This window comes from Pseudophryne corroboree, chromosome 7 (genome assembly GCF_028390025.1).
Source record: "Pseudophryne corroboree isolate aPseCor3 chromosome 7, aPseCor3.hap2, whole genome shotgun sequence".
NCBI classification, from domain to species: domain Eukaryota; kingdom Metazoa; phylum Chordata; class Amphibia; order Anura; family Myobatrachidae; genus Pseudophryne; species Pseudophryne corroboree.
The window spans coordinates 259839719-259866778 of NC_086450.1; the positions used below are offsets into that span (position 1 = coordinate 259839719).

Genomic DNA, 27060 nt, shown 5'->3' on the forward strand with positions numbered 1-27060 from the left:
GTAAATCTTAAGGATGTATTTCAACAAACAATTGATACTCATAGGGGTATATTTACTAAGCTACCGATTTTGACCGATTTGGTGTTTTTTGTTCAAAGTGTCATCTCGGGAATTTACTAAACTCAAATCACGGCAGTGATGAGGGCATTCGTATTTTTTTTACAGCTGTGTAGTAAAAATACGAATGAATACACCATCGGTCAAACGCGGCTGTTTAGGTATAGAGCTCGGTCATTTACTATGCATTCGTATTTGAAATCTCTACCGTGAAAATGCATTTGCGGCCGTGAAAAAATAAAAATTGCAAAAAAAGGCTAAAAAAAGTAGACCTGCTTTTGAGAAGCGTGTTTACATGTGTTTCCAATGATACATTACGCACACCTGAATTTTTTGGCCTTTAAAAGGGACCCTAGCACATTTTTAACAACTCTCACTCTGAAATGGCTGCTGCTGTGTGTAGTACTGATTTCTTGTTTGCTGGGTGATACCCGAGACTGCTCCATGAGGCTACAATAAACCAGGGCCAGGAAACTGAACATGGTCAGCAGGTTGTACAGGTGCCGCGGAGGCTGCACAGGCCTCGTTTTTTTAGGGGGCGTTTAAACTTGAACGCATTGGCCGATGACCTGGTTATACAGATGCTCCGGCTAAATAGAAACAACATTGTCCGTCTGTATGACCTTGTCAAACTGGACCTAGACCCTGAGACAGCACGCTCTCGCTCTGTCTCAGGCCTGCACAAACTCCTGGCTTTGTTGCACTTTAGGGCTACTGGCAGCTTCCAGGCTGTGACTGGCGATGTAATTGGTATCTCACAGCCCACCTTTTCAAAATATTTAATTCAGGTGAGTTAAAACATACATACACGTCTATGTCTAAGTGGTGCTTCTGTTATGTAATATAACACAGTATTGTATTGATTACAGGTCATGATACTCACCTTATATTTTGTAATGTCCACTCAGGTTTTGGATGTCTTGGATCCCCACATAGATGTCTCTATCTGCTTCCCTACCCAGGAGTCACAGTGGCATGCAGTCAGGGTAGCTTTCTATGAGCTTGCTGGCAGTCCCAATATGCTAAGTGCCATAGATTGCACACACGTTGAGCTGAGACCACCTAGGGGCAGGCAATATATTTATACCAATAGACATCTGGGCCAATCAACTAATGTCCAGGTGGTTTGTGATGCAAATCTAAAAATTATGAGTGTTGTTGCGGGTTACCCTGGCATTTGCCATGACTCCTTCATCCTCAGTCAGTCATCCCTCTTTGATAAGTTTGAGGCCGGACAAATGCCTGATGGCTGGCTTGTGGGTATGTTCCAAGTGTGTTGTGTGTATGTGTGGTAAATTCAACCTCCTCATTTTTTTAGGTTATTTCCCATAAACCACATGTCCTAATGTTGCCTATATCTGTCTTTCAGGTGATGGTGGTTATGGCTGCTACTCTTGGCTCCTTACTCCATTGTCCCAACCTGATTCTCCTGCTGAACACAATTATAATAATGCACATAAGTCCACGCAGAATGTGATAGAAAGATGTTTTGGGGTGCTGAAATCTAGGTTTCGGTGTCTGGATAAGTCTGCAGGGCTTTTGTTGTATAGTCCCTCAAAGGTGACTAGGATTGTGTTCTGCTGCTGTTTTCTTCATAACCTGTGTTTGCGGCAACATCTGCCACATGTTGATGAAGAAAACAGTCAGGAAGCAGGTGAGTTAGAAACATCTGGCGACAGTGTGAGTACAGATGTAGGGAGGCAGGTAAGGCAAGAAGTGATTCTGCGTTATTTTAACAGTAAGTATTATTTAGTCATAAATAACCTTGCCTAACCACTATTATAAAATGTTTTATAGGTCTGAATTCTGTTTGTGTTGCGTTATTGTTATTTCTCATGTTGTTTACAGTTAGGCAATAAAATGTATAACTTACACTGTCACTCATTAGCAAATGAAATAATACACATATTGCGTGTGATTAATTTATTACCTTAAACACAGGCATTTTTAGTGAATCAATTAGAAAAATATTTTTAAAGTAACATATTGTAGTTGTTGCTGCAGCCTTCATCATTTCTTTGTTTTTTGTTTGCTGGGTGCAGAGGATTGGGATGGTTCATTGGTCCTGGTTCTGCTGGATCGTCTAACTGGGGAGGTAACTGGGGTCTGGCTTGGTGTGGTTGTTCCTGAGCTTGAGCTTAGTTGGTGGGATGCCAACACATTTAGGCTTTGGCTCAGGTTGTTTTGGCTTGCAGTGAGTTGTGCATTTGCGGCAGTGTTGTTGGCAATGATTTGAGAGAGGTTTTCGTTTATTAGTTGGTTGTGTTGGATAATTTGTATGAGGGCTTGTTGCTGACGCTGTTGGTCATCCACGATTCATTGTAAATTTGCTTGCATTTGGCTGTTGTCTACCCTCATCTGCTCCATAGAATTTGCAACTCTGCCAACTTGAACTATCAGTCTGCCTGAGTTCCATCTGAGTCTAGGCAGATGATGGGGCAGACTGCCAAGGTATTGGGTGTTCAGACAGGCATAGTGTTGCGCCTGTTGTGTGGCCCAACTGGACCAAAACTCTGGGGCCATTTGTGGCTGGGGTGGTGTTGGGCTCAATTGGGGGCTGTGGGATGCTTGGGTTATGTCCTGCGGCGTGGTTGGCTGGTTTGGATCTATCGCTTGCAGGTGTAGTGTGTACGAATCCTGCAAGTCAGTTTCCTGCTGGGCATCCTCGGGCATGATGGGTGGTTCTGTATGGGGTTAAAGACAGCCACTATTTAGTCAATATTTTGCATTGGTCTATTTATAGCTTTACGTCAACATGCATTACTTCTTAATATTCATGTTGGAAATGATAAATAGATTGTGGCCTAAACTTAACAATTTAGCTCACCTTTTTGTAGAAATATGTGGCTTCTAACGTTCCCTACTCAGTTGAAAAATGTTTCAGGGAATCGTTGGACTCTGAGCCATAATTAATGTGCTAACACGAAGAACTCTAACAAATACAAATTACTACATTTACATATTGTGTATGAAGCTTCCTTTTGTAAAACACACACAATACAATAAATGTGTTGAGCAATACACTCATACATTGTTCAAGGCAGTCAGTGGTCTGGGCAAAACTTTAACAAATATAGAGCAAATAAATGAAATTTTATAATATGGTTGAAAATGTCTTAAGGTGGCCTATGGTTAGAAATGGTGATGTTGGGCATGCAAAACAATTGGATTAGACTTAACATTTATGTAGCTGTTTCTAACAACAACAAAAAAACAACAACAAAAATTGGTTGCTATGGCCAACCAGTGATATGTGCAAGGTGATAAAGGCACCAGCCAAACAGCTCCAATATGTAAATTACATCTACCCCACTGTTTTTTAACATTTTTACAATTAATTGTTATGTTTCCTCACCAGACAGCTGAGGGGATTGTGGTTCCTCGCTTTGTGGACTGGCCAACATGGCTTGTGGTGGCAGGGAAGACACTGTAGAGATGCGCCGTTGTGGTGGTGAGGATGCTGCTGGAGATTCAGCCTCAAGCCGACGTCTCTTGGTACCCATCTTATGGAGAATATCCGAGCCCTGTGATGGTCGTCTTAGTGGAGGGGTGTTTGATGAAGAAGGACCTATGTGATAAGATAAACATTAACATTCTGCTTTTCTATGTGTTTTCCGAATATGTGTATACACTAAATTCTTACCTGCATCGCCAGCATCTGCATCTCTTGGCAGTGTGGGTTGTGGCCTGGCTGTGCTGCGTCTCTTTCATACTGTAGAAATATGAAGATTGTCCTTATGAACATTCTATTATGTTTATATGTTTATGCAAATGCCTTATTGTGATGTAAACGTATGAGGAACCTGATGAGAAGTAAACAAAACTACCAGCTGTTCAATCACATCCTCACCCCTTTTGACAATGTGGTACAAGAGCTCATTATAGATGGCCATGTGGGGATACGTAACCTTGTCACCTGGTACCACAGGTTCCCCATTAACAATCTTAACATTCTCTCTAGCCTTTATTAAGGTAGGACCCTTTAACTGTTCAGATGCAAACAGATCCTTCTTTACCTCCAGGTCAGGCACGCTTTCAGTTCTAACTACTATGTCTCTGTTCCCAGCAAGAGGGTCTTCACTGGACTCCCCATCTGTCACTTCCGCAGCCAAGCTAGCAAAAGGCAAAGTGTCAGAAAGTTCCGAAGACACACGTACATCCACAAAATCACTGTGATTATCAACTGGCTCTTTACTTCTCATATTTGTTGATAAACGTGATTCCCACAGTTTCCAAAAATGAGGAAAATCCCTCCCTATTATGGCCTCATGCACCAAGGTGGGGACCAGTCCTACTTTAACAATTGTTGACCCACAACAAGCTTCTATGTTCACTTCAGCAGTGACTTAATGTTGGGTATCCCCATGTATGCAAGTTACCTCAATAGGTATTTGCTGGACCTTTAAGGGGTTCACTAACCCAGCTTTCACGAGGGTAACTAAACTTCCTGAATCTAGCAAGGCCTCTACCCGGTTACCCTCTAAGAACACGTCACACATTTGTTTTTCCAGCTCAGGTGAAGGTACCACAGTACAGGCTAACCTAGCAAAGAAAGACATTCTGCGACATTCAAAGGCAGCATCACATTGCATGGGTTCTTGTGTGACTGGGCAATTGGCAATAACATGACCTGGCATACCACACCTAAAACATTTAACCACACGATTATCAACCCGTTTGGGCAGCATAGACCTTTCTAGCCCCATTGGCCTATCTCCAGGGCCAGTGTTTACAGTCTCTCCAGGCTTGCGTTCTCTTATCCGCCCAGCAACGTTTTCCCACGGAACAGTCTTACCAGTATTTACGGAAGGGCGCTGTCGAGGTTCTATGGGTTGCTGGGTGGTCATCAGTAGTTCCTCTGCCGCCAAGTACCTCTCTACCATGTACTGCTACCAGGTCAGCAGTATCCGGGTTTTCATGGCTCACCCACTTGCGCAGGACCACGGGCAAAGATCTCAAATAGCGGACCATGACGACTCTTTCAACCATCTGGGGACCAGTTAATGTCTCTGGCTGTAACCATTTTTTTGTTAGCTGAATAAGGTCATGCATCTGGGAGCGATGAGGCCTCTCCATGGCGTACACCCAACGATGCACCCGTTGTGCTCGTACTGACAGCGTGACTCCCAGGTGGGTCAGGATCTCAGTCTTTAGTTTATCATAGTCCCGAGCCTCGGCAGGGCTTAAATCAAAGTATGCTTTTTGGGGCTCACCTGAAAGAAAAGGTGCCAGCAGACTGGCCCACTGTGCTTTTGGCCAGTTCTCACGCTCAGCAGTCCTTTCAAACATGGTCAGGTAGGCCTCCACATCATCAGCCTCTGTCATTTTCTGCAGGAAGTGACTGGCTGGTATAAAACTAGAGCTGGTCGGAGCACTGACGGCCACATCTCCAATCTGGGCTGCAAGGCTCTGCACCACTTCTGCTAAGGCCTCTCTATCCTGACGCTGTTGCCTCCAATTTTCCTCCATTGCCACATGCTGCTGTCTGATGGCCTCCCGCTGAGCTGCTGTAGCTTGCAGCAAGGCTTTGAGCATTTCCTTCATGTCAACATATTTTTCAGGCGGCTTTGTAGCTGCTTTCACCCAGGACATATATCAAACACTCAGGGGTGAGTCTCAGCAACTTCACACTGGGCTGTATCTGCATAAACCACCGTTTTCTGCAGGCCTCATAAAGCTGCGGCTTTCATTTATGCGCAGAACGGCATGCTCGCATTCTCCACCAAGTTGTAACACTGTAGGTAACCGGACCCCGTTTCTTGGGGTAGATGGCAGCCGGCAGCAGCTGAGAAGTCATACAAGTCCAGTTCTTATGGTGCAACTGGCCACAACCAGTTTTATTAAACAGAAAACAAAACAAACATCAAAAGAAAATGCCTTGCCTGTCTGGCACTAACTAAACACAAGACGTTCCTAACTGTCTCTAAACAAAAACACAGAGTTCTCCAGTCAACACTGTTTGGCTCACTTGTATAAGGAAGAGTGTTTCTCTCACAGAGATCCTGCAGTCTTCCTAGGCAGTCTACACACACTAATCAGGCTAGCAGCCCTATATCCCACTTACACAGCTGAAACCCTGATTAGCCCTCTGTGAGGCCAAAGACCCAAACTGGGCCCAATGTCTGGAACTTGCCCTATCTCTCTTTCAGGGCCTTTATCCAGCTTTTCCAATAAACTGAAAAGGTTCTGACAAAACAAAACATTTTCCTAATACATGTAAGACAAGAACCTGGGATAAACATACCTGCCCTCAAACACTATTCCAGTGATCTTGTCACTATATATATATATATAAATACCCTTTTGTGGCTGGCACTCGAAAAACCTCCAAGGGTTAACTGGCTCTGCGGCCCTCCAATGAGGTTTGCACCTCCATGTATATAGCAGATATAAAAGGCGGCACTCAGAGACTTGTCTTGTGCAAAACAAACTTTTAGTGCAAAAACTGCAGGTTACAACATCAACATTTCGGGGCACGTAGCCCCTTCATCAGGATAACCCCCAAAGTGAACAGTTACCAACATATATAGGTGCACTCACCCCTGTAGTCTCCCCCATGCTGGTCACCGCTGCTCACACGTCACGGGCCCGGCTCCGTCCCCCTGGGCTGTCTATTTCCCCCGGAACTGACGTCACGGGTCCCGGCTGTGTTGCCACGGTAACCCTGTGCAACAGACAAAACCTGTCATGGAGCTGGACTGCCTGGTATCACATCAGTGTGCTTGAATGAGAGCCAATAAAGTTTTACTCATTTCAATCTTCTGATTACTCACAAAAGTGCCTAGTACATATTTACACATTACTTGGTGGATAACTAGAATAAAATAAAATAAAGTATAAATGTGCTTATATCTCTCCACACCACAGTGTTGTTATAAAACAGTCAATTAAAATATAAAAATGCTACGTTGCTGTAAAAATGGTCTGTGACCCTGAAAACACTGCACACATAAAAAATATATGTTAAAAAATACACCACACCTCGTGTGTTAATAGTATACTGCACACAACTGTAGAATTAATCTCTACATTCGTGACATTATCCCAACCAATATCCCGTTTATCCATATATAAACAACCACCTCCATAGTGTTATTACTACTATAAGTGCTCATCTCCAAAAGCTACACCTGTTGCCCCTGTTGCAGCCAGCTCCTAAGCAGGAAAACCTCCCACATATCACATATTTAACATCCCCCGTGCTAACATATGATTTACACTAGGGGTGGGCAATTATTTCAGCTGGGGGGCCACATAGCACATTCCAGCGAATATTCGAGGGCCGCACACAAAATATCCCCTCCCTGGGTACAGTTGCCAGCTCCCCCCTCTCCTTGTGCACACACAGGTACTAGGCATCACAAACACACACACAGGTGTAGGTGGGTACAGGGTGTTTACGCAAAGCGTCAGGGGGTGTACACTGTCAAAAACGTCGGGAAGGTAGGGGTACAGGGTGCCATATACACAGAGGTAGGGGGTTCTGGGTATCAAACATGGGAGGGGAGTACAAGGTGTGTAACACACACACAGGGGTAGGAGGGTACTGGGACACACACCAGGGGTGAGTGGGATAGTGGGGGTAACACACAGAGATATGAGGTACAGTGATTCACACAAGGGGGGGGGGTAGGTGGGGGGGGGGGGCTCCCAGGGTGCTCACCTCTCTCTGCACCAATCCACTGAGCTGCAGGGTATGATCTGCGGGCCCCAGATACAGGCCAGGGGGATCCAGGCTGGTCGCTTAACAAGTGTTGCATGCAGCCCATGGAGCCGCGCCACCAGTCATTTCGGGTGTAAGGCCGTAACTGTGACCGGGAGGCCAAGGTCTGCTTCCTCCTCCCTGGAGGAGGGAGGGTGCGGGAGATGCTGCCGCTGTTCCTCCATGGTGATGCAGCAGGGAGCAGGAGGTGGAGCTGGCCGAGGAGGTTAGCCAGGGAGCTGGAGACAGCCGGAGTCCAGCTGCCCAGATGATCCGCTGGCCCTACCCGCTGCTGCCTACATCCACTGCTGCCCCTGCTTTGGCTCCGCCCCCTGCACCGCTCAGCGCCTGACATCGGAAAGGAAATCCCGGTCAGCAGCCCCTGTGACGTGACCGGGATTTCCTCAGCGGCGCCGCGTCTTGGAGCTGCTGTAGTGCAATGACAAGCGGCTCAGCCAGTCGGGCCGCTTGTCATTGGGCACTGGTGGGGGACAGCGGGCCAGGCAGGATCGGTTCGCGGGCCGCATCCGGACCGCGGGCCGCATGTTGCCCACCCCTGATTTACACCCTAATCAAAAACAAATAGTTGCACAGTATACAATAACATAAAACAATAACATTTAAAAACAATAATCCATATAGAGCACATCAAAACTCTACACAGATGGAAAACAGCAAAAATTCAAACAGTAAAAGATTCAAAATTACATCAGTAAAAGATTCAAAATTAAACCGGCTAGATGTACAAGGTCCCTGTTATTCACTCTTTTTAACTGTGCATATAAATCACTAGGCTATGGGGACCCACAACTTATCCACAGGGATCTTTGGACCACATGTTTCCCTCCACTGTATTATAAGAAATTGCTTAAGCCCAATGTCTCATTGAGACCTCTGGGTCGAATGGTATTTAATCTGAAGATCCATTGGGTCTCCAATTGGAGCAACTTCTGTGCCCTATTGCCCCCCCCTGATGGACTCAGGCCTGTGGTCAATAATGCGGTATTTCAGTGTAGCCATTCCAACACATCCTCCTTTATGCTAACTTATTACAGCCTTCCAAGACCAACATTTCATGCTGTCCATGTTATATGAGCCATCACAAGACCAGATCACCAAGTAACCACAAATACCAGCATGCCATTGCTACAAGCACATGACCACAGTAACAAAAGGAAGTATGTATCGACTTCTATATTTTAGTAAGATACACTATATAAAACCACTACAATCTGTTATAAATCACCATACCAGGAATGCTATGCTACAGATTGTCTAATGTTCCAATTACCATTACCGATTACATAATTGCACAGGTACCATTAACCTTAAAGTCAAATGTATTTCCAAATTAACTGTTCTATGCCAAATGTTTCACAACTACCACAAACATATATTACCTATTCCATGCCATTTATCTATGAGATATAGAGAGTATACTTCACATGCGCACAGAGGGGGGGTTCCAAGTACCTAGAAACCCCTCCTGGCCACCGATCTGTCGCACATATGATTGTTTTATTATTATTTTTATAGAGTGCGAGCTTAGGAGCAGAAGCTGCCTCAGTCCTTAAATACACAGAGGAAGGCATGCGGCTGGCTGCAGGTAGGGGAGCTGAAGCGCACAGCTCCTCCCAGGAAGTTAAGTTCTCGGCATGGCGATTTGAGGTGAGGAGAATCGAGAAGCAGTGGCGTAACTCCGGGAGGCAAAGAAAGGATTTGCCTCTGAGCGCCAGCTGTCAAGGGGGCATGGATGAACAGGGCCGGAGGGAGGGCCAATGCACGCTGGGATCAGTGCACGATTACTGACAGAGATATAAGCGACCCCAGGAGACTGTCTGCATGCAGTTTAGGGATTATTTTTTTTAAGCTGTCTTTATAAACTGCGGGGACGGAGAGGGAAAATCCTTCCAAATGCATCTCTAACCCATCCACTGCAGTGCTGAGGCTCTCCCATTATCTCAATACAACTCAGAAGAGCATGTGGTGAGCTCTGATTGGAGGAGCTTGGGGCATGCTGATAAGAAGAGCACCCAATTGGAGGAGACTGGCACCTGCTTCCCTGAGCCCTGGGACATCGAGGATCTCTCAGCATGGCCCCCCATCTGTGAGTAATCAGCCTGGCTCCACGGGTTATGCTCCTGTTCCCATAGCTCCTGCCTATCTCTGCCACCCACTGCTTCTGTCTCTCTATATTCTGTACACACCATCTGTCTCCCCCTCTCTGTCTCTGTCCACCAACTGTCTATCCCTCTCTCTCTCTTCCCACCATCATTCTCCCTCTCTGGCCACCAGCTATCTCCCCCTCTCTCTCTGCCCACCAGCTGTCTCCCCCTCTCTCTCTCTGCCCACCAGCTGTCTCCCCCTCTCTGCCCACCAGCTGTCTCCCCCTCTCTCTGCCTACCAACTGTCTCTCCCTCTCTCTCTGCCCAACATCATTCTCCCTCTCGGCCCACCAGGTATGTCCCCCCCCCCCTCTCTCTCTCTGCCCACCAGATGTCTCCCCCTCTCTCTCTCTGCCCACCAGATGTCTCCCCCTCTCTCTCTCTGCCCACCAGTTGTCTCCCCCTCTCTCTGCCCACCTTTTGTCCTCCACCTCTCTCTGGCCAGAATCTGGCTGCCCTCCTCTCTCTGCCTACCATCTGTACCCCCCTCTACCCAACATCTGTGACACCCTATCTCTGCTTGGAATCTGCCCCCCTCTCTCTTCCCAGCATCTGCCTTCTGCCCAGCATCTTGCTGCCCCACCCTTTGCCCAGCATCTGTCTGTCTCCTCACTCTGCCCAGAATATGACTCCCCCCACCCCCTCTGCCCATCATGCCTCCCACCCTCTCTCTGCCCACCATAAGGCTGTCACATACTGCCTCTTCCCAGCATCTGTCTTCCTGTCCAGCACCTGGCTTTCCATCCCTCTTTCTGCTCAGAATCTGGCTGGCCCACACTTTGTCTGCCCAGCATCTGGCTGTCCGCCCACTCTGTCTCTCTGCCCACCCTCTCTTTGCCCAGCATCTGTCTTTCCCACCATTTCTCTGCCCAGCCTCCGGCTGTCCTCCCATCTCTCTGCCCAGCATCTGGCTTTCCCACCCTATTTCTGCCCAGAACCTGGTGTTGTACACTTTGTCTGCTCAGCATCTGGCTGTCCCCTTACTCTCTCTGCTTAGCATCTGTCTTCTTTCACCCTCCTCTGTGCCCAGCGTCTGTCTGCCCCCCCTCCCCCCCGCCCAGCATCTGCCACCCTCTGCCCATCATCTGGTATTAACGTTTGCGGCCATCCCCTTAAAATAAAGATTCCTTATAGCCTCAATTTGCGACAATATGGAATCTTTATTTGCCCGGAGGTATCAGTGAGGGACAGGGGCTCCAATAGGAGCCTGTCCTGGTGATCACTGAGAAAGTGCTGCAAGACACTGTTTGGGATGGGGGAAAGCACTACCATCTGTTTTGCCTCCAGGCACCTGTTATGAACTTATGCTCCTGGGCGCATGGTATCCGGCAAAGGAGAAATAGTGTCTTCAAATTCACCCACTCTAACTCTGCAGCATCGAGGTGTGTTTGTGTCACATATGCCGGGGGGTAGGGGGAGGCAGTAGTCCGTAGTCTATAATAAATTATGCTGGCTTGGTCACAGCACTCAGTGTCTTGATAACCACAGCAGTTGTTTGTGTGACCAGCTCGAGTGGGGGGGGGGGGGGGGGATGATGGGGGATATGCTTACTGCTTGTGGAGGGGGTTGCTGGGGGGAATGGTGGTGGATGTGCTTTCTGTTTATGGAGGGGGGTTCAGGAGGGACTGATGGTGGCTAGCTTTTTTTTGATAGGTCTGTAACCAAATACTCTATTTGGAAACCCCTATTTTCAAAATCCTGCGTTTGCCACTGTACTTAGCCATCCAGGGGAAAAGCCTCCAAGCATCCCCGGTGTTTGGAGACCCATGCTTCTGAGAGAGTCTCTGTAGCTCTCTGTGTGCCAGGGTGGGAGCCAGAGAGTGTCCTCATTTCAAAGAGGTATATTATACCTGAGTTTAAGCTATGGGGGTGTGTGATGCACAGGAAGTGAGTGTCTTAACAGCATGTGGGCTAGCTATATCAGTGAGCTGAGCTAGGTTATTCAAATGCTAACTAGCCAAAGCTACAGTGTAGAGATGTTAATTAGCTCAGGCTACAGAAACTAATATTACCAGTTTCATTCTTTGTATAATAGTAAAATATAATATATATCTCTAAAATGGATATAAGGAAATTACTCTGTAACATTGAGATAATAGCATCCCTGTCAATTGAGTGTGTGTGTATATGTATATATTATAAGGGCACGGTCGTGCCCTTATATTAAGGCTTAATCGAACAAACGGAATTCTCCCATAGGGAACTTCTGAGATGGGGGCATGGTGTTTGAGGGCTACACCTCAAAAGTGATTGGATGTACTGAGCTGAAATTTGGCATGGACGCATAGAATCGTCACCCGGTGCTGCATGCCAAATTTCAGGCCAAAAAAATTAGGAATTGGGAGTAACCTAAAGTTTCAACTGTCAGTTTTTTTCTGTGATTTCCTGTGTGGCTTTTGAGGATGGTTTTCCCATATAGTCTGTGGAAAGATTTTTGGGAAGGCATAACTCAGGGTAGAGGACAAAGAAAGACTTTGGGTTTGTTTTATTAGATAGAGTATGCCCCAGTGTAGTGCCTTTTGGGGTTGTGGTTTTTCAGAAAGTTATAGTTTTTTATTTATTTAGTAAAATATGCCCCATTTTAAAGATAGGGCTTTTTAATTTGTTGCGCCTGCGCAGTGGCCGCCAGCAGGGGGTGTACAGAGATTAGCTTCACTAAATTGGGTGTACAAAGATGGCAGACGCTGTACATCTTGTGCTGTGTGCCCGCCTGCCAAGCTCCCCACCGCCTGCACTGCAGTGTGACACAGTGTGTGTCCGGCCACCCCTCCTCCCGCTGTGTGCCCGGCTACCAGCCCTCCACCCACCCGCCCGCCGTGTGCCCGCATTCCCCCTCCCCCTATCGCACTGTGTACCCCGCTTCCCCACCTCCCGCTGTGTGCCGCGTCCCTCCCTCCCCATGTGATTGCTGGGAAGCAGACAGATGCAGCGGCTACCCGTCCTCCCGCTGTGTGCCCAGCTACCAGCCCGCCCACTGTGTGCCCGCATTCCCCCTCTCCCCATCGCGCTATGTACCAGGCTTCCCCACCTCCCGCTGTGTGGCACCCCCCCCCCCCCCCCCCCCCCCGTGTGATTGCTGGGAAGCACACAGATGCACCTGCATTCTCCCTGCACAAGTGATCACAGCCCTGCTAAGCTAAAATACACTCCCCCATAGGCGGGGACTGTTGATCGCAGCAGCAACTAATAGTTGCTGGCTGCGATCAACTCAGAATGACCCCCAATGTCTTCCTGTCACCGCCCGTGTGAGGGCACTCCCAGATATTTTTCCAGGGCCACTTATAGCCCACAATCTGTCCCTGTACTCATTACTACACTGTCACGCTGCTCTATGGGCCATGACTAAGGACCCTTGGGACTCCTACCCTCTGCTTCCTGAGTGACTGACAGACTGATGCTAATGGGAGGCGGTGCCACCAGGGATGATGATTGAGGCTAGGCAGATAAGAGGAACAGCCTGGTCCCTGCCTGCAGAGAGAACCAGTCCATCTCACACCAGAAGTAAACTTACAATTATCACTCCTTGTAGCCACTTCACAGCTATCATACACTGCCTCCCCAGTCACCCACTATCTCCCTGTTACCCTCTTCCTGTCACCCACTATCTTTCTGTCACTCTCTATGTTTCTGCCACTCTCTATCATCCAGTCACCCTCTTCATATCACCCGCTATCTCCCTGTCACCCTCACCATGTCACCCACTATCCTCCTGTCACCCTCTTCCTGTCACCCATTATCTCCCTGTCTCCCTCTTCCTATCACCCAGTGTCTCCCTGATACTCTCTATTTCCCTGTCACTCAATGTCTCTCTGTCATCCACTCCCTCTCATCCAATGTCTCCCTGTCACCCTCTATCTCCTTGTCATCGTCTCACTGTTACCCTCTATCTCCCGGTCACCCTCCTCCTGTCACCTAATGTCACCCTCACCATGTCACCCAATATCACCATCCCTGTCCTGTCATCAGCCATCTCGCTGTCCGCCAATGTCTCCCTGTCACCCACTATCTACGAAGCGCCAGAATATTGCCTAGGGCATCAAAATAGTCAGGGCTGGCTCTGCTTACCCGAGGTGACCGTGGATTCGGCTGAAAAAGTTTTTGAAATGACCGAACCTTTGAGAAACCTCTCCACTTTATCTCTCCCCAAGGGTTGGTACATCTCCCCCTAAGTGACATTATGAGGACTTTATAACGTCACTTTTATGTGATTGAATATTTTTGTCATATGGATATTTGTGCGATGTGAATGAAAATACTCCTAGACAGTATATAAACAACAAAAATCCTCCAATTTAAAGCATAGGCGATTGTCTACTCATTAAGGGGCATATTTACTAATTATTGGGTTTAGCATTTCTTATGACTGCTATATCGGGATCTGGAGCCTCTCTGCATATGCACGGTCAGCTGACCAAAATTAGGCGCATGGCACTGACATTTTCTCCTAATGGCGCTGCAGCACATACAATTATGCAGTTGTGGCCGCCATAGCCACAGTTGTGGCTGCCATGCAGTGTGGCCTCCTTTTCAGTACAGTCTCTTGCACCTTGCGTGTTGCTTTCCCCATGTTCTGTGCCATGCACGGTGCTTTCTTTGGCACTGTGCCCTGCGTGCCACCCCCTTCCCTTACACGTACAGTCCTCTGCGTCCTGAATGTCACCCTACCCCCGAACACTCCCCTGCGTGTTGCCCCCCCATGCATACAGTACTCTGTACCCTGCCTGTCGCCACCGTACAGTCCCCTGCGCCCTGCAGGTCGCTTTCAGCCAGTCCTGTGCCCCGCGTGTCACTTTCTCCTGGTACAGTCTCTTGCACCCTATGTGTGTCACCCCCACCATACAGTGCTCTGCGTTTTGCCCACCCCTGTACAGTCAGTCCCCTGCACCCTGCGTGTTGCTTTCCTCTGGTACTGTCCCCTGCGCCCTGCATGTAACCCCACCCCGCACAGTACCCTGAGCCCTGCTTGTCACCTCCCGTACAATCCCCTATGCTCTGCGTGTCACCTCCCCCGTATAGTCCCCATGTGCCCTGCGTTTCCCCCTCCCTGTAAAATCCCCTGCGCCCTCCTTGTTGCCCCATGTACAGTTTCATGTGCCCTGCGTGTCACCTTGCACTGTCCCCTGCACCCTGCATGCCACTCCCCCATACAGTCCCCCCTTCAGTACAGTCCCCTGCTCCATGAGTGTTGCTTTCTCCCAGTACTGTCCCCTGCACCCTGTGTCACCCCTGATAAAGCCTAATATTTATCCTATATTAAACACTATAAAAGGTTAAGAGACACAGTACGCAATTGGCGTATGGGGTACCGTAAGGGTACGCACTTAGCGTAGCATACGCTCGGCCGTGATCGAGACGCACATGCGGCACGCTCGCTCACAGCTTAATGCGTGGTGTCGAGCACGCCCTAAGATAGCGACAACCGTAATGCTACGCTATCAGCGTAGCGGACGCTCGAGACCACGAGGAGATCACGAGCGGCGCTGACGCTCACAAGATGACAATCAGTAAACCTTGAATGTAACACACAGAAAGGATACCCTTATACTGTAAATCTTGTACTGAAACACTGTAGCGATATAATGCTGTTTAACCTAGTTAACACTAAAGCTGATTGAGCGATCGTGATCGCTCCTATTACTCACTGCAATGTAATGAACACACGATACCGTGCTAAGGATCCAACACCTTTACTAACGAGCTTTTAGTTATATCGAAAAGAGAAACAGTTAACAAGTCATACACTACAGGCTAACATATAATTCTAACAGGATATCTAGACAGACATATACGCAAATAGTAAACAATCGCAAATACAAATACATAGACTAAGAATGAATGGCTAACATTACACGGGTAACAAAGTGGCAACAGAGAAACATACCATACGGGGAACACTCGCAGGCGCAACCGGAATCCAGTCCTCCAATTATCAGCGATAACTGTTGAAGAGAGAGTACTGGCCGGTCTGGGGACAGTGACCCTTATATACACAACATACAGTGTACTTCAAAGGGCCCTACAACATTATTGTTCATTGGACACAGGAATGTCTCTCTGCACTATATCAAAAGGTCATAGGTTAGTTTGAACAGGTGGGCTGTGACTATTTCAAACAGCTCAGGTGGGTGGGAATCTGCAAATATAGAATAATGAACTGCAAATATAGAATATGTCCAGAAACTACTAATGGTCATAACTACACGCAGGAGCGATTAATCTTTACCTAACCAACACCGGATTATTGCTATTAAAATACTCTTCGGTTAGGTACCAGACACCACTGTTCAACCTTAAACAGACCCTTTGTACCACGCAAAGAGGGATTCCGAAGTCCGTGAACAAGTCACATTAAACAAACTTACAGTTATTACTAAAGGGAACATTACCTATAAAACATGCTATTTGGTTCTATCATTAAACGATTGAGTCGCCCGCTAGACGCACACAAAGTCTACCGTAAATGCACATACCACGCGCTCGAGCGCATGGCCGAGGCGCCATGGGCGGCTGCGAGTATCCGCACGCACGGGAGAGAATGTGCATGTGCAGCAGGCACGCGCATGAGGTGAATATATGGCAACGTGCAGCGTGATATTTTTCTGACTTTGACAGTCCACCCTTTGGCAGTCACCAATAACTGCCACTTCCTAAAACAGTTCAAAAAGAGAAAAATATATGTCATGTATAATACATTTCTATGATTGGGTAAGGGAGAAGAGAAGAAGGTGGGAAAAAGGTATGACCTAGTGAGATAGTAGAAGCATGTATGTATGAGTCCATGTTTGAGGGGTCATGTATCATCCTGCCGTACGTGTTTTAAATCAAGCTTCGAGGTATTGCGAAGTATACATTTGAATTCCTTCTTATCCCGTGGTACGGGTCTGTGGATGGGCTGTCAAACTTTACCGAGCTCTTTTCGGCTTTTGGTTACAACAAAATGGGGGAGCACATTTTAGTTGATGATACATGAATGGGGGGGATATGTGAGTGCTGATATCTGTGCCAATATTCCCTATCGACTATGTGTGTCATTACCTGAAGGTTGTAGAGATGAAGATAAGAAGCAATTATGGTAAATGCAGTCGTAAACTATGTGAGTTTAATGTACATTTGCCGATTGAGGTCTTGTCTGATGTCTTGTCTCGATGTACATGTTGACTGTAGTCTCCTTGGGCTTTTGCCAAAATGCGAGCAAAAGCTTTCTCAATGTCCATAGACTTACAAAAGTGTTGGGCTATCGTAGAATTTTAAAATCGCTAGGGATATTGGGGGTCTATGGCATTGTCCATCAATGGTCTGTGTAAAAGGTTGTCAAATTCTTCTTCCAAGCGGATGTCTTTGTACCTTGGAGGAAAACAAAGGAGAAACGGGTGAAAGAAACGGACCGTGGAATCACATTTTCATCACAACATTGTCTCTATTGTTGGGTCATAAATTAAATTAGTCGTTGTTGTTGCAGTATCTTCACTTCTTAAACTCATCACTCGGGCATTACGTTTAAACTTCGTTAAAACCCGAACGCATCTAAATATCAGACCGACCAATATGATGACACCCAGAATACACAAAAGAAATTTCCCTACATCCATGATAATACCTTGGGCCCATTCTCCTAAACCAGAGAACCAATTTCGTGGGTTCAACCATGACACCCAACCGGTCAGCTCATTAACCACAGCGGCAAGGGTGAGATTGTGTTTCCTTCGGAACTCCCATTTTAATTGCAAAATGTCATCCATCTTTTGGTCTATGACCTCGGCTGGGTCCTCAGTGCTGTTTGTAATATACGTGCAGCACTTTATTCCATATTGAGTCGCTAGGGTAACACAATACCCGCCTGTCACAGCTGTGAGGTAATTGAGAATCATCCTATGCTGAACCAGTTCTGTTTTGTAGGCTTGTAACTCTTTCCCAGTGTACCTGAAGGTGTTGTCATACATTTCGGTGATATTGTCTAATAAATTTGCAAGCGCAGATATATATTTATAATTTATCACTCCTCTAGCGGTACGAGTGATATCTAACGCGATTAGGAATTGAATCCCGGTGGATTCATGGATCAGGTCAGAGGCCGGATGCTCTGTTCTTTCTATCAGGTGCCGTTTAACGATGTGTTCGTAATGAGTGTGAGTATAAGGAGCTTGGGCACTGCGGTGAATATCCTTCATTTTAGTGTGGGATACGGTCATTACCTCAGGCAGTACTTTTCCAATATAACATAACCCTTCTGAGTTTGGGGCAAGCCACTTATACGCCTTCCTCCCGCATATGAAGTATGCATCATCGGGGAGAACATATGGGACGGAGTAGGACATAACCGTATTACAAATTTTCCATGTGAACTCTCCTAGCCCTAATTCTTCCATCTGTTTAGTACACGTATCAGTTTGTACGATCTGTGCACAGTATCCGGGTGATACTTCTCCAACTCGCATGGTCCTACTTCCTAGGGTATACCTATATCGGAAATATCTTCCACTACCGGCTATGTGGCGTATAAGTTCTGTATCTGTAGGCATTCTATCGGCTCTATATGAAAAGGTCATGGTTTTGTTATTCCATGACACTTCCCAATTTCCCGGCTTTCGGGGATTGGAAATGTTAAAACACACTAAGGACCTATCCACATGATATTGGTGGAGCTTCAAACTAGGAGGACTAGAGATATTAAACCTCTTGTCCACCGGCCTCCCACCACTTAACTCAAGTACCTCTCCTACAGTTAAAGGGAATGGTACTAATCCTGATTTACTATGGCCTTGAGGTACTTGAGAGCATACCCAACAGTCTGTCTGATTTAACACCTTACCCACTAATGAGTGATAGTCACCCAATGGATGCCGGTCCATGTTAATGTTAAAACTGGACTGACATTTCTTGATGCACCCATCCTCAACTAAGTTATCACAATGCCTACAGATGCAGTTTTCTTCAGCTAACAATCCTTTCAGAATTCCTTCTATTGTCAATGCTACCAGATCGTTTTCTGATACTCACCTTTACTCGGTGATTATGTTGTTCTTGGAAATCTACGCCTCCATCTCTGTCATCAGAACCCATTCCAGAACCTCTCTCGACCTCCATGGTACTCTCGCCGGAACAGACTGCTCTGGTCAACATCATGGTCAACAGGAAAATCCGGATCACAGTCTCTTGGGGCAAGTCCATCTTATAGGAGGAAATGGAGAAAAATGAGAAGGGGGAAAGAAATAATTGAGGGAGATGGGATGGGAAGTGGAGAAAAACAATAAAAGGGAACAGGGGATCGACAACTGCCTCCGATCTTATTATTCTCAATGCTCAGGTGCCGTTTCACTCTTCCTGAAACAAACACTCCAGTGATACAACTTCCTCTACCGTCTGTTCTTTATCACGAGACCTCTCTGGATCAGCAACCTTCTTACAATGGGACGAATGAACCCAAGTCTCTCTCTCGGCAACCTTCAATGCTGTCGTGCTAATCAATAAGACTTGGTATGGTCCTTCCCATCTGTCAATAAGGCAACCTGAGCGTAGAAAATTCCGTATCATTACATAATCCCCAGGTTCAATGTCATGACAATTACTATCTGGCAGATCAGGAATCACCAACTTCAAATTGTCATTCTGATTCCTTAGCTGTTTACTCATCTTAACCAGGTATTTTACAGTCACTTCATTGTTACACTTCAAATCATCCTGAGGGTTTAATCATAACATGCGGTTGTCGACCGAACAGAATTTCAAAGGGGGACAGATTAAGAGGGGACCTGGGAGTGGTTCTGATGCTGTATAATACAATGGGCAAAGCTTCTGGCCATGTCAATCCTGTTTCTGCCATAACTTTGCTCAATTTATTTTTAATAGTGCTGTTCACTCTTTCTACCTTCGCACTCGCCTGGGGGCGGTACGGAGTGTGCAGCTTACTATCAATTCCCATCAACTTACACATTCCTTGAAAGACATCACCTGTAAAATGGGTACCCCTATCACTTTCAATTATTCTAGGGATACCGTATCTACACACAAATTCCTGCACAATTTTCTTAGCAGTAAACATAGCGGTATTTGTGGCCGCAGGAAATGCTTCGACCCAATTTGAAAACACATCTATACAAACTAGTACATACTTCAAATTTCGACAAGGGGGTAATTGTATGAAATCAATTTGTATTACCTGAAAAGGGCCGCCTGTAGGTGGCATATGAGATGGTTCTGTTGGTATTGCCTTTCCGATATTCTTCCTCAAGCAGGTGAGGCATGTCATTGCCCTTTTTCCCGCATGGGAAGAGAATCCTGGGGCGCACCAATATGCTCTTACCAACTTGCACATCCCTTCCTTGCCTAGATGAGTCAGCCCATGTGCTGCTTCCGCTAAACTTGGAAGGTATGCTCTGGGTGCCACTGGTTTACCCTGCCCATCTGTCCAGAGTCCTGAGGACTCCTGGCCATATCCTTTTGCTCTCCAAACTGCCTTTTCCTGTGTGGAACACAAATTTTGCATTTCACACAATTTCTGTGTGTTGACGGTATTAAATACCATCAGTTGTGTGGTGTCTGTCTGTCTGGGGGTACCAGCTGCTAACTTAGCAGCTTCGTCTGCTCGGCTGTTACCAAGTGATACCGGGTCTTGGCTATATGTGTGTGCTTTACACTTGATAACAGCCACTCTGTCGGGTTCCTGTATCGCTGTTAGAAGCCTTTTGATGTGAGCTGCATGCGCTACCGGTGTACCAGCTGCCGTCATGAAATTTCTGAGGCGCCATAGGGCTCCGAAATCATGGACTACCCCGAAGGCGTATCTAGAATCGGTATAGATATTGGCTGATTTGCCCTTAGCCAATTCACATGCTCTGGTTAGGGCAACCAGTTCAGCAACCTGGGCTGAGTGAGGTGGGCCTAGCGGTTCTGCTACTATGGTGCCTTGGTCATCTACGACTGCGTATCCAGTACACAAGTCTCCCGAGTCCGTCTGTCTGTGACAACTACCGTCAGTGTAGAAAGTAAAATCTACATCTTCCAGTGGGTTGTCACTGATGTCAGGCCTTGCCGTGAAATTTTGGGTCAAATATTCCATACAATCATGTGTGTCATCCTCTGTATTAAATCCTCCTTCACCATTACTCTCATCCTCCACCCTTTGTGCCTGTCCAGGCACACCTGGGAGATACGTTGCAGGATTTAATGCGCTGCATCTCTTTATGGTGATGTTTACGGGGGCCATCAATGCCAATTCCCATCTTGTAAACCGCGCTGATGAGACGTGTCTGGTTTGGGCAGAATTTAGCAAGGCTGACACTGCATGCGGTGTATGGATTGTGAGGTTGTGTCCTAGCACTACATCTTCGCTTTTTGTTACTAGCAATGCTATCGCAGCAACACTTCGCAAGCATGTGGGGAGGGATCGCGCTACCGTATCTAGCTGAGCGCTGTAGTATGCTACCGGCCTGCTGGCATCACCGTGCTTTTGGGTTAGGACGCCTGCCGCGCAACCAGCACTTTCTGTTCCGTACAGCTCAAAGGGTTTCCCATAGTCAGGCATACCTAATGCCGGTGCCTGTGTTAGGCACTGTTTAAGTCTCTCAAATGCCATCTCGGATTCGTCTGTGTGCGAAATTCGATCAGGTTTGCTTGAAGAGACCATCTCCTGCAAAGGTAAGGCCAGTATGGAAAAACCTGGGATCCAGTTACGGCAATACCCACACATTCCTAAAAACGTTCTAATCTGTTGCTGGGTTTGTGGCAGGGTCATGTCACGAATTGCTTGAATTCTATCAGCGGTAAGGTGTCTCAGTCCTTGTGTTAGACAGTGTCCCAAATACTTCACACGGGTCTGGCATAATTGCAACTTGTCTTTGGAAACCTTGTGTCCTGTGTCTGAAAGATGAAACAGGAGCTGTTTCGTATCTCTCAGGGACGCTTCCAGTGAATCTGAACACAGTAGTAAATCGTCCACGTACTGGATCAATACTGATCCACTCTCTGGTTGGAAAGACTGTAAACAATCATGCAGAGCTTGTGAGAAAATACTTGGACTGTCTATGAAACCTTGTGGTAAGCGAGTCCATGTATATTGGACTCCTCTGTATGTGAATGCAAATAAGTATTGACTGTCAGTGTGCAGAGGTACCGAGAAGAAAGCGGAGCAGAGGTCAATTACAGTGAAAAATTTGGCAGTGGGAGGGATTTGCATTAGGATGACAGCTGGATTAGGCACTACGGGGAATTGACTCTCAACTATTTTGTTGATCCCTCTTAGATCCTGCACTAATCTATAAACCCTCCCCCCACTCTTTTTAACAGGGAAGATGGGACTATTGGCAGTGCTGGACGTCCTTACCAGAATGCCCTGTTGTAGCAAGCGCTCTATTACAGGGTAAACTCCTAACTCCACCTCTGGCTTCAGAGGATATTGTGGGATTTTTGGAGCTATCCTACCATCTTTTACTTGCACAACTACTGGGGCTACATTTGCCATCAATCCAGTGTCTTGTCCGTCCTTAGTCCAAAGTGATTCCGGTATCTGGGAAATCATTTCTTCTACCTTGGACGGACACCTATTTACAACAACAGTGTGTGACATTAATCTTGTTGGGGAGTCTAACATATCTTGTGCTTCCTGAGCGTGGTTTTCGGGTATGTCCAAGAACACACCTTCAGGAGTACAGTATATGACGCATCCCATTTTGCACAGTAAATCTCTCCCTAAGAGATTAGTCAGAGCCGATGCAGCCAGCAGAAAAGAATGCTTGGTATGCAAAGGCCCTATCGTAACCTCTGTTGGTTTGTTTAATGGGTATTGTCGTACTACTCCTGTTACTCCCATGGCTGGAATTGTTTTACCAGTGGTTCTCATGCCCACGGTCGAATTTATCACTGACTTGGCCGCCCCCGTATCTACAAGGAAATTTAGAGATTTACCAGCTACATCAATTGTAACCTCGGGTTCACTTCCAAGGCTCGCAATCAATTTCACTGGCTGCAGATTACAGGTGTGACCACACCCCTATGGTGCGTGGTGACCTCCCTGCATTGCAGTGGCAGCTATTACCTGTGAAGGGGGTAAATGGGTATTATCAGAGACTTGCCAGTCTCTTTTTGGGGGATACCTTCTTGTTTCCCCTGCGTGTGGCTCATAACTCCGTCTCTGCGGTCCTTGATCCCAATTTCGTATGTCATGTCGTTGTCTAGGGTTTTTATGTGCATTATGTGAGTTATTTGTACAGTTACGTGCAAAATGTCCTTCCCTGTTACAATTGTAACATTTTACCACATGCGGCTTACCACCAGGGGTCTGTGATCGGGACTGAGGCGGCCTTGTTGTAAGGGCCTGGATACTTATTGCCATCAGTCTATCACTTTGTGACTCCCTGCGTCTTGTGATGTTCCTGTCGTGCCCAACAGCAGTCTCTCTTAAGGCGGCCACCGACATACCTCTCCAGTTAGGTTGAGTAGTTTGTACTCTACTCCTTAATACCTCCTTTAAACCGTCCATCAAGACGGACACCGCTACCTCTCTATGGTGTATATTTGCCTCAATGTCCACGATCCCAGTATATTTAGCCATTTCCTCCAATGCTCTGTGGAAATAGTCAGGGGCAGTTTCCCCTTCCATTTGTTTAATGGAGAATATTTTGTTCCATTTTACTACAGCTGGGAAGTATATTCCCAACTGCAGATTGATTCTGGTTACATTGTCTTGATTATATTCATCCGTAAGGGGCACCTCCTCATCTAATTTACAGTCGGCTATAAACTTTATGGGGTCAATACTAGAGGGCAGACATGCCCGCAGTAGTGTCCGCCAATCTTTGTTGTTAGGTTCAGTGGAGTTACCTAGGTCCTTAATGAACCTCTGACATGCGGCTAAATCTTTTCTGGGATCAGGAAATTCAGACAAAATTGTTCTTAATTCTGCTCGAGACCAGGGACAGTGCATTGCAATATTCCTAATGGGTGTGGCTCCATTTGTGTCAGTCTTACCATTGGGGACCGCTATTACTCTAACAGGGTTAATATTAATTACTTCACTCTGGTTTGATTCTTCAGTGTATGGTGCAATAGTTTCAGCATATTGTACAGTGCCGTACTTACCTGTAGACACAACCTCACCTGTCCCTGAGCTATGGGCTTTAGATGCCAATCTTACTGGTTGGGCGATGCCCACTGAAGTATCGCTTATGGTGGCCGCTAGAGAGAGAGCTGAAATCGTAGTGGGCTCATCTTCTTGGTCGTATTCCTGGGGGAAGTTTAACATAGGATACAACTTGCATGGGTTAGCGTTAGTATCAACATTTGCATTAACTTTTATCTTAACCTTATCACTACTACATTGATTAAGTGCACTCTTATCGTACACCCGCATGTCATTCTCTGTAGCCACTTTGTCCCCTACTATATATGGTGGTGGTGCCGTTGCTACTAGATTTCTACCAGGATTTGGAATTGCTTTCTGAGCTAATTCCTGTTGTATTTCACTTTCCTGTTGCCATATCTGTAAACAATCATAATGTCTAATCCTCTGCTTTGCAGATTTTATTATCCTTTTTCTTAGATTCTGCAATACATCAGGGTTCAGACTGCCTACCCGGGGAAACTGTTCCCCATCATCCTCTGTCATACGTTCCCATTCTTTGCATAATACCTGTGTGTGTGATCCGTATTTTTCACACATTATATACCGTGCGGACCCTTTGGGCCAGCAACTACCAACGTGAACCCTTGTTGGACGTCCCTTCTTTGAACAACTGGCCCCCATCGTTTGCAGATATTGCTGTCTTAGCTAATTCTTACAAACAGACCAACTTGCCCGCGGTAAGGCGACGGTGAAAGTTCAACTAGTGCCTTCACTCACTTCCGTCCTGTAACCTCTATTTACTGGGGCGCGTGGGAGTATGCTACCCTCCCCAGTAAGTATTGGTTGTTAGAGATTTCCTGAGTGAACAGCGAAACTCCCTTAAAATAACAAACACCTACACAAATCACGTTAGAATGTACAAATAGCGTTTATGATCCCACAGTAAATTGTTAATGGGTATCAAGGTAACAAACTAATGCACACAATTACGTGCGGTACAGTCGCACTGTGTATAAGTAACTATTACTTATCCGCCTTACGACCAGCGGAATCGATTGTTTAGGCTGCGAAACCTTCAGCCGGAGCTTTAACTTGACTATATGGGTGCTACGCCAAACCCCCGGGAATGCGCTTAAATATCTCGCAGTCCTTTTGTCTGCGGAAACTACTTGCTCCTTTACCTTATACAATGTTAACGCGGGTGAGCTAGTCCCACGCCACCAAGTGTCCACTCACCTGATGTGGTCTCCGACGGGATCCCGATTTGTGGGTTCACAAAAATAATACCTTAAGTTCCACACTCACTCCTACTCACTCATATACACACTGATCTTTTTCTGTACAGAAATTCCTTTCATACAGGTAGGGGTCTAATCCCTGGGTTTTGCAGTAGAAAAAGGTTTTCTTTTAACTAATACTTTTTGGAAAAACTGAACAACCGTGTGCTATTATCAGGTGGCTGTACTATACCGCCCACCCTAAACAAGGTTATTGTGTGATTTGAGTCTCAGTGGGCGTATCCGTACGCTCCGTTGCGTAAAACACGCCACGTGCGTATGCCTTTGCGTCACGTACGTGATCTCGCACGTTGTCCGAGACACGTATGCACAAAGTGCAGATATGCCCACAGCGACACAATCAACAAGCTTCTATCAATGTAAACGATATTCAACTATGATCGCTTACCGTACACCACACAGTATTTGCTATGCTGTGTGTGTGTCCTTTACAATTATTCCCTTAAAAATTATCCTATTTAATCTCAACTAAATAGCACAGATTCTTTCAGCACGTGTCTAATAATCAATTCTAATGGCAACAAGAAAGTGAGCTGCAACAATGTAGATGTGTGCGTGCATGTGTGTGTGCGTATGCAAAAACAGAAATAATACAGTTTTAAAAGATAATAGCGTATTGTTCTTACCTCCGGTTCCGGATTCCTTCAGCACTCCTTACTAAGCGAAGCGGACGCTTATCTGGTCAGCACTACGAGGGATACCACCTTCCCGCCCTTTGCTGACCGATAATGTCTGCTAAAGTTACCTAGTGCAGATATGTGAAGAGCGGAGGAGCCCCCAATTGATAAAGCCTAATATTTATCCTATATTAAACACTATAAAAGGTTAAGAGACACAGTACGCAATTGGCGTATGGGGTACCGTAAGGGTACGCACTTAGCGTAGCATACGCTCGGCCGTGATCGAGACGCACATGTGGCACGCTCGCTCACAGCTTAATGCGTGGTGTCGAGCACGCTATAGGCGAGCGGCAACCGTAATGCTACGCTATCAGCGTAGCGGACGCTCGAGACCACGAGGAGATCACGAGCGGCGCTGACGCTCACATGATGACAATCAGTAAACCTTGAATGTAACACACAGAAAGGATACCCTTATACTGTAAATCTTGTACTGAAACACTGTAGCGATATAACGCTGTTTAACCTAGTTAACACTAAAGCTGATTGAGCGATCGTGATCGCTCATATTACTCACTGCAATGTAATGAACACACGATACCGTGCTAAGGATCCAACACCTTTACTAAAGAGCTTTTAGTTATATCAAAAAGAGAAACAGTTAACAAGTCATACACTACAGGCTAACATATAATTCTAACAGGATATCTAGACAGACATATACGCAAATAGTAAACAATCGCAAATACAAATACATAGACTAAGAATGAATGGCTAACATTACACGGGTAACAAAGTGGCAACAGAGAAACATACCATACGGGGAACACTCGCAGGCGCAACCGGAATCCAGTCCTCCAATTATCAGCGATAACTGTTGAAGAGAGAGTACTGGCCGGTCTGGGGACAGTGACCCTTATATACACAACATACAGTGTACTTCAAAGGGCCCTACAACATTATTGTTCATTGGACACAGGAATGTCTCTCTGCACTATATCAAAAGGTCATAGGTTAGTTTGAACAGGTGGGCTGTGACTATTTCAAACAGCTCAGGTGGGTGGGAATCTCCGGATTCCCGCCGCATGGATAATGAACTGCAAATATAGAATATGTCCAGAAACTACTAATGGTCATAACTACACGCAGGAGCGATTAATCT

The 27060-nt window shown here is 46.4% G+C and overlaps 1 long non-coding RNA gene across 1 annotated transcript in view; it reads right to left on the reverse strand.

Annotated features, from left to right (window-relative positions):
* Positions 1-2000: 2000 nt before the first annotated feature.
* The window catches only part of LOC134945070 (uncharacterized), a 123742-nt gene continuing 98682 nt past the window's right edge, over positions 2001-27060 (reverse strand). The window contains exons 2-5 of the long non-coding RNA XR_010182034.1: positions 6598-6721; positions 3701-3769; positions 3413-3625; positions 2001-2741 (exon numbers count right to left, since the gene is read on the reverse strand). This is a non-coding gene — a long non-coding RNA (uncharacterized LOC134945070). The remainder of the gene's footprint in view (positions 2742-3412; positions 3626-3700; positions 3770-6597; positions 6722-27060) is intronic.